Consider the following 9,401-nt stretch of genomic DNA (forward strand, 5'->3'; position numbering starts at 1 on the left):
TAGCCTCTCCTCCAGGTGGACCCATGGTAGTACCAGGTTTACTCTGTATGCGCAGCGGTTGGGTGACTTGCCGCAACTCTGATGTGTGGACCTTGACAGGAGGGTTGGTCTTTAGTGAGTAGACCCTATGGCCTAGCTGCTTATCCACCTTGATGGGACCAACCCACTTAGGTGCGAGACCTGTGCGAAACCCTCCAATCTTATTACTGACTGGGTGGTTACATCGCAGTACTTGTTGGCCTGGTAGAAACATCTGGGTCTCTTCGACATCTTGAGCCTTGGCCTGGGTAAGGGATCTCTTCTCGGCCAAAGCTTGCTTCACATCAAAGAAAAGTACAATAAGTTCCACCTTTTCAATACATTATATTATGTGACAGTTTTACGTTACAGTTAAACCTTCACATTTTTATACACTCGGGACCGGTTTCGACAGTGTCCCTGTCATCATCAGCCAAGAACAATTAATCGAGGACATTAAACCTTACAATATTTCAGGTATGATATAACAGTGAATATAAAATTATACATTATCTATCTACAAAAAGGTGTGAACATGTCCAGGTAAAAAATCACGATTAAGAAAAATCATGTCCTGTAGGTTGTACATTTATAAAAATTTTTAATTAAAATAACGTGTTAAAAATCTGCTGTTATATTATAGCTATAGCAGAGTATGTTTATAGGTGTAAATCTATGAAATTTTGGCACTCAAGACATATAGCTATGTTTGACAAGTTAAAGGTGTTCAAACATTTAGTTAAATGGTGTTCCACTTAAAATATGTGATGCAGTTCAGCTGAGGTTGTAGTAAATATGTTTGTAGGCTAGATTTTGGTATTTTTAACACTCGAGACATATAGCCATGTGTGACAAGTTAAAAGTTGATAAAACATTTAGTTAATGATGTTCCACTTAAAATATATGGTAAAGTTCAGCTGAGGCTACAACTTGGACTTGAGGAGCAGATGATTATGTAAAATATCAATATAAGTAGAAATGAACAATTTAAATGGGTCACTGCTTGTTGATGTAGATGATCAGCAAGTCCTATTAAACAAATATACATGTCGACATGTGGTTGTATATCATCTTGTTGAGAAGTAACAAAAGTCCTGGCTGAAATGGTGCTTGTAGATCTTATATTGTAGGTTGTGATCATATAAATTGATTAGAAGGGATCCTGATCCAAGTCGGAACCTCAGGTGCCAAGTTGATGGTAGACGGCACCTGAGGTTCCGACTTGGATCAGGATCCCTTCTAATCAATTTATATGATCACAACCTACAATATAAGATCTACAAGCACCATTTCAGCCAGGACTTTTGTTACTTCTCAACAAGATGATATACAACCACATGTCGACATGTATATTTGTTTAATAGGACTTGCTGATCATCTACATCAACAAGCAGTGACCCATTTAAATTGTTCATTTCTACTTATATTGATATTTTACATAATCATCTGCTCCTCAAGTCCAAGTTGTAGCCTCAGCTGAACTTTACCATATATTTTAAGTGGAACATCATTAACTAAATGTTTTATCAACTTTTAACTTGTCACACATGGCTATATGTCTCGAGTGTTAAAAATACCAAAATCTAGCCTACAAACATATTTACTACAACCTCAGCTGAACTGCATCACATATTTTAAGTGGAACACCATTTAACTAAATGTTTGAACACCTTTAACTTGTCAAACATAGCTATATGTCTTGAGTGCCAAAATTTCATAGATTTACACCTATAAACATACTCTGCTATAGCTATAATATAACAGCAGATTTTTAACACGTTATTTTAATTAAAATTTTTTATAAATGTACAACCTACAGGACATGATTTTTCTTAATCGTGATTTTTTACCTGGACATGTTCACACCTTTTTGTAGATAGATAATGTATAATTTTATATTCACTGTTATATCATACCTGAAATATTGTAAGGTTTAATGTCCTCGATTAATTGTTCTTGGCTGATGATGACAGGGACACTGTCGAAACCGGTCCCGAGTGTATAAAAATGTGAAGGTTTAACTGTAACGTAAAACTGTCACATAATATAATGTATTGAAAAGGTGGAACTTATTGTACTTTTCTTTGATGTGAATTCTGCTTCAATACGGAACCCAAATATGAAGTTCTTAACTTTAAACAAAGCTTGCTTGTCCTTGATATCCTGCTGCTGCCACTCTGCTAGGGAAACAGCTGCATCATCTTGACCAGAAGTGGGTGGTGGACGAATCTCCCAATCCCCAGTGCCATATAGCTGTCAACCAAGAAACAGCTCTGCTGGGGAATAGCCAGTGAGACGGTTGATGCGCCGTCGCAGGGCAAAGAGTGACTATGGTATATGATGTTTTTTGTCCATTAGGTGGACCCGTAGCATCCTGTTCAGCTCCTGGTTCCATCGTTCTGTTGGAATGGCCCTTGGGTTGTAGATAGGGGTGGTCCACTGGTCCCATTCTGTCATCATTTGCTGCCACTTCCTTGACATGAACTGACTCCCATTGTCTGAAAGAATGCACCGTGGATAACCGGAGTGGCTGAATATCTCATCCTGTAGAAGGCTGGATGCATCCCGTCGTGGCTTCTGATTCAAAACTAAGTATTTTTTATTTTCCACCTTGTCGATACATTAGTTGCTTAAGGCAACTTATTGGTTAAAAGTGGTACATGTTTCGTATATTATTAACATCTTCAGCCACATAATACTGTTTAGTTTAAGGACACTTTCTCCCAAAGCATTGATACTTTGTCAATTTTCCGATTCTTCCCTATCGATCTATACCTAGCTGAGCTTTATCATTCCATGAAAAATGGGATAAGCAAAAATATACGAGTAAACAGGATAACAAAAAACTGTCGAATCGATAAATCTTCAATATAAAATTATGATGTAAATTTCTGTTTCACTGTAAGAAAAATGTAGATTTCACTCATGAACATTCTTCAGATGACTGGCATGCCCTATATGACAAAATATTGAAAAACTAACCAACTTTAACCTTATATCATCTCAAATATAGGAAGCATCATCACTTTCCATCTGGTCAGTTCCAAAGCCACCATTTCACTTGTGCTATTTGTCCAGTTAAAACTGTATTAGCTTAAGAAATTTCGTCTGAAATTTTGTCATTTACTTTCAAAATTTAGTCTGCAATCTGTTCCATTACACCATAACTGACGTCTGAAGTTTTGTCATTTACTTTTGAAATGTGATACGTTAAGTTGGAATTAACCCGTGAATCAACGTCTGAGATTTTGGCACCGAGTGCCAGCATCATGGTCATTCAATTACAACACATTTTGGGAACATTTACCTCATCTCTGACTCCAAATCTTCGTCGACCTCGGTGAAGAACTTTTGGGATCTTCTCCTTCTTCGATGAGATCTTCCCGTAACCGCGTCTGCAGCGATTTCTTCTTGCCATTCGTCGGAAGATTTCTCTTGGCGAGTTCATCTTTGAGTTGTTGAATGGACATCTTTTCTAGTATCACTTGCATTTTGTTCTGTTTCGCACTACACTCATATTCACTTGTAAATTCTTACGTCTTGTCCACGGTCACCAATGATGTAACCACAAAGACACACATAAAATGCTGTCACTCGCGTACATGGATTTTATTTGCAATTATTTACAGGTTATAACATCAACCACACAAATCAACAAACCACCATCTTTAACAATTGCCTATCACAAAGCACATGGAGATTGCAACCTTGAAACAGTTGACTGCTCACTGCTTACATTAGCATGTCGGCCTAAACACAACACGTGTTCACAAAAACAACTCCAGCTAACCAATAACTCAACTCCTCCATCAAGACCGCTTGCTTATATTATGTCGCCTGGCCAGACTTTTAGAAGGATATGTCACAACATATCTTCTAGTAAATTCTAGAGTGCTTAATGTAGGAAGGAAGGTTCTACATACAGGGTCTTTATTTATGCTTGGCAAGGACTTTCTCGCTCAATTTTGGCCGCCGATGACAGGCCGCTGGTGCGTGCGGTTTCCGGCACTTCCTTCAACCAGATCATCAAAGAAGGTCAAATACCATCAGATGGGTGATGGAGCATTACCGTACCAATCTTCAAGAAGAAGGGAACTCATGCCGATTGTTCTAATTATCACCCGATCAGACTTCTGAGCCACGCGATGAAGGTCTTTGAACATATTCTCGAGAAAAGGATTCATGAGATAGTCAAACTTGCAACGAACCAAGATGTATTTGTGAAAAATTGTGGCACAACAGATGCAATTCACGCTGCACGACTGTTAGTTGCGAAACACCGTGAAAAGAATAAGCTGCTTCATCTTGCTTTTCTGGATCTTGAGAAGGCCTTTGAACTGGTGCCACATGACTTAATCTGGTTAGCGCTACGTGAACACAGCATCCCAGAGCACCTTGTTAAGTGGGTACAGATGCTCTACGTAGAACCAAGGAGTTATGTTCAAGCTGCCGCAGGAGCGTCCGATGATTTCCGCATCACTGTAGGAGTCCATCAAGGTTCTGCCTTATCACCACTGCTGTTCATTCTTGTGATGGACACTGTTACATCAGACCTGCAAAAACCAATACCATGGACACTTCTCTATACTGATGATGTCATGTTGGCTGCTGAGAATACGCCTGATCTCCAGCATCAAACAGAAGAGTGGAACAACCGACTACCGCAATACAGCCTGTGCCTCAACTAAAAGAAGACAGAATACATGACATTAGATCCTCAAGAAGTTGGAACCATCCACTTCGATGGTGAAGATCTACCACGAGTAGAGAAATTTAAATATCTTGGCTCCACAATCTCTGACGATGGCCGACTTACTGACGAGATCAACACAAGGATACATGCAGCCTGGCTGAAGTGGCAAACGTTAACAGGTGTCACCTGCAACCGTCGGATGAAGGACCATCTGAAATCTAAGATCTACCAGACTATTATCCATCCTGTCGCTCTCTTCGGCACCGAGTGTTGGCCAGCTACAAAGGAGGTAATACGTCGATTAAGCGTCATGGAGACAAAGATGCTTAGGTGGACAGCAGGCATCACTAGACTGGATCCTATTTCAAATGACGATATTACAAAACGTTCTGGCGTTGCACCGATCCAGAAGAAAATGCAGGAAAACCGTCTGGGTTGGGCATATGTTGCATGCAAACAATACATTGGCAAAGTCAGTGTATACATTGGAAGTCACTGGAAAGAGGCCCAAGGGACGACCAAGACAGCGATGGACCGATACAGTGCACGACGACCTGAAAGCTGTAAGACTACATCCAGACATGGTCAGAGACCGAATTAAATGGAGACAACAAATCCACATAGCGGACCCTGCCATCAGGCAGGACAAATGCTAAAGAAGAAGAAAAAGAATCTGACTGCACCATCGTTCTTAACATAACACAAAGAGCATCCCTGACTTTTTTTAAGTATAGTTCTGATGCACCCCGTTTCTTCAACTTCAGAAGTACTGGCATTCTCTTGTTACAGAGCACTTCCGTTACCTCTCTCCATCAAATCCATCCAGCATTTATCCTTGCTTGGACTTCAGTGTTAATGTTGGTGTTACTACATAAATGAGATCCTAATTAACGGAAAGTATCAGTCCTCGGTAGGCTTTCACCATTGACTTAAATATGACTGTCACTCTGGTTTGAAAAGTATTCTGTAATGTTTAGATGAAGACGAAATCTGCTGAGGACGTCACGCCAGGCTTGGACCTGGTGTTGCAGATCATATTTGGTGGTGCTAACAAGACATCAGCCGCATGGAGTAAGTTCCATAGAACTTTGCACTGTAGGTCTCAAATGATCATGTCCATTACACAAATAAAGAGTAGAGGTGACAAGGTTGAACTTTGATGAAGACCAACTTTGACTGGAAAGCTCTGATATAACAGCGGCACATTGTACTCTACTACGGTGTTAACATAGAGCATTTGAACCCAATTAATAAGTTGTTCCGGAATTTGATGATCTCGCAATGCATACCAAATTAGATGGTGTGATATACAGTACAGTCGAAAGCCTCCTCGGGATCAAGAAATGCAACGTGAATGGACTTTGCTTTTTCACAATGATTCTCAATAAGCTGTCAAGCTGTCAAGATTGTATCAGTGGTTCCAGGTCCTTTAACGAAGCCTCACTGATTTTGGCCGAGATTACGGCACACAGTTGTTTATCAAGAATCCTTTTGAAAATTTTCATTGTATGTGACAGGAGGCAGATTTCATGAGCAAATGGCTGGATCACTCTTGTTCTTGAAAACTGGGATTGTTAGACTTGTTGTCCAGTCTGTGGGTATGTGACCAGCATCCATAATGGCATTAAAATGCACTTTTAATCTAAAAAAATCATCACTCAGATTAATTACCAATTAAATACCAATGAATAATGGTGCAAAGAATACACAGAGCATGAAGGATCTAAGAATAAAGAATATACAACACACTACAGCCAACCATTGGGAAAATTATGTAAAAGTAATTTATGCTGATTAATTTGCACAGTATGTACTGTAAACTAAATGAATACATTATTTTTTCATTGTAAAACTTCACCAATTGGGAGGGGGGGCGAGGGTAGGGCACAGAAGATAATTTAGGAACCCAACATGGCGCAGCTCATACGATGGCACAAAACATTACACAAGACTGCCAAATTAGGTCCAGCTAGTAACAAGACCATTGGTCTGGTTTGCTTAGATCATTGGCTAGCGACAAGACCATTGGTCTGGATTGTTATACTAATGGTCTGATATGAGGGCAAGTAAAGGGGGTCTGGAGGCATACACCCCCCAGGTTAGAGCAATGAAATGTTAACCTGCCTCTAGTACCCCCGCCCCAGTATGAAAGCAGCGATTTCTATGCTAGGGTGACCAGACGTCCCTATTTTACGGGATTGTCCCTTAGTTCTCTCAAGTGTCCCGTTGTGCCAGCAAAAAATATATGGGATGCATATTATCCCGTACTTCACGAACGGTCCTATATATTTTAAAATACCGCGTTTAAACTTTATTTGTCACAAAGCTCTGATGTATATTTCTTATTGTGTAAAGTAATTACAGTTTGTTTAGTTGGCACTAAATGTAACAAACCAGTGAGATAGACATAAGATAGCCAGGCTGAGTGACTCAGAAGCATGAGGCGTTGGCCTTCTGACCCCAACTGGGAGGTTCGATCCTGGCTCAGTCTGGTGGTATTTGAAGGTGCACAAATACATCAGCCTCATATCGGCAGATTTAATAGCAAATAAAAGAACTCCCGTGAGACTAAATTCCAGCACCTCGACGTCTCCGAAAACTGTAAAAGTAGTTAGTGGGACGTAAAGCAAATATTATTATAATTTATAATTACATAGGATAAAATGTAAAAATGGCAACTTATTATCCTAGTGAACATTGCTTTTTTGCAACATCGATTTTTATTATGTATTGGAATTGGCCCACTTCCATTTTTAATAATAATAATAATAATAATAATAATAATAATAATAATAATAATAATCAGTACCAGTTTTCTATAAATAAATGCTACTCTTTTTGAGGTCAGAGGCTCGTGTTAAGAAATTCTTATCTTAAATAGGGCATAATAATCAATACCAGTCAAAGAATCCCATATTTTCATACCTAGAATCTGGTCACCCTATTCCAAACTCAAGAATGGATGAAACTTGAATTAAGAAAGATGTCGCTGATACAGCATTCACCGTAATAGTTTTAAACTTGGTGGTTTCATTATTTTAAATGAGGTAGCTCCTTTGACCAGACATGATGGGAGCTCTATCAGAGACACTAGCAAACTGCTCTTTATCACATTTACATGGTCTCGGTTTTAATTTTCCTATATAAGAATATTTCTGGAGGGGATGGGGGATCATGGGTCCCTGGCAAGCAAGGAGGAGGACTTTCTCTTCTATGACTGAGGCTGAGCGTCGACTTGGCTTCATGGAGACTAAGATGCTGAGGTGAACAGCCGGCATCACTAAACTGGACTGGATCTCCAATGAATCCATCAGTGAGAGGTTTTGCACTGCCATTAATTCAAGAAAAAATGCGTGAGAGTCCTCTATAATGGTTTGGACATGTACAAATGAGAGGGGCCAACATTATTGCGAAGACAGGTTACATCTTAGAAGTCAATGGTTGGAGACCAAAAGGATGACCAAAACACCGACAGGCCGATACTCTTCACAAATAATTCATAATTTTGTTGTTGTGTCCTTTATATTGACAGGGTATTGCGATTACACAATTAGCAATGTTTTGTGTGTCTGTAAGTAGTTCATTTGAATAGTTTTGACATACCTGATTGAAGTAGACATTACGTACAAGATATTTCAAAAACCAATTAATAACTGCCTTACGGAGTTATTTTTTAGTGAAATTAGGACAAATGATTAGAATTAACAATAACTAAACTCAGCATTGTTGATCTAATGACATTCTTCAGAAACTGAAAACCTTATTCAGCCTTAAACACTAGCAGTCCTTCGGACCTCACAACACTGGTTACGGCATGTTCCACAAGTGTCATGACACTTACTGAGGGTTAAATATCAACTAAATCAGTTTAACTTTAACCCCTTAAATTAAATAATAGTGATGAAATTTGCTTATAATTATTATTATTATAAAATAACAGGCAATGATTGCCTAAATTAAACCTGCCAAAGTTACCTTAAAAAAAAAAAAAAGAGATAAAACGAAGTTCCTTGAAAGTCAACATTGTAATCCTTAAATTATGGTCAGGGAAATGATTTTTGCACATAGGCCTAAAAAAAAATTATTAGATCTAAAACACATACAGAAATTAACCTATATGGTACTATGCAAACATTGTTATGATAATATTTTAACTAGCATGACTTTATAGCTGGTTTCTATGTGTTAAGAATATTAGAATTCTGTATCCTCCTTACCATCCATCCAAATGCTGCACCACTCCCCCGAAATTGGTGTAGGCAAAGGTAGCGACGGTACCATACGTATTACATGTTGTGGTATACATTATTGGCCCATTTCGATAACGCCGTTTTCAAGCTTTGTTTTTGAGGTACCGTATACTTACACGCCATGGATAATATCGTAAATCATGAACCCATAGAACACCGTATTATGTATGCATGAACCAGCGTTCGAAGTCGATGTCAAACTGGAACAGCACCGTAAACAAAATAAAAACAAATCTGTAATGTAGCAGTAATGCCTTGATTGTAACACATGTAGCCTTCTGATCACACTATTGTTCTTACAACTTCAGATAAATTCGTCCGATAACAAAGAGATTCCTCGGGGATATAAGGGTTGCGAATGGTTTAATCGGTACAATTGTGACCGAAGAGAGATTGTGACAGACGAAAATTACAGAGCGCACATTAAAACACAAAGCGTA

At 38.9% G+C, this 9,401-nt stretch overlaps 1 protein-coding gene across 1 annotated transcript in view; it reads right to left on the minus strand.

The window, feature by feature from the left end:
* Positions 1-9,168, minus strand: part of LOC136883099 (zinc finger protein 60) — a 63,201-nt gene extending 54,033 nt beyond the window's left edge. The window contains exon 1 of the mRNA XM_067155285.2: positions 8,929-9,168. The gene's annotated coding sequence lies outside the window, so the exon portion shown is untranslated. The remainder of the gene's footprint in view (positions 1-8,928) is intronic.
* Positions 9,169-9,401: the final 233 nt, after the last annotated feature.

The sequence above is a fragment of the Anabrus simplex genome, chromosome 11 (genome assembly GCF_040414725.1).
Source record: "Anabrus simplex isolate iqAnaSimp1 chromosome 11, ASM4041472v1, whole genome shotgun sequence".
In the NCBI taxonomy this organism is placed as follows: Eukaryota; Metazoa; Arthropoda; class Insecta; order Orthoptera; family Tettigoniidae; genus Anabrus; species Anabrus simplex.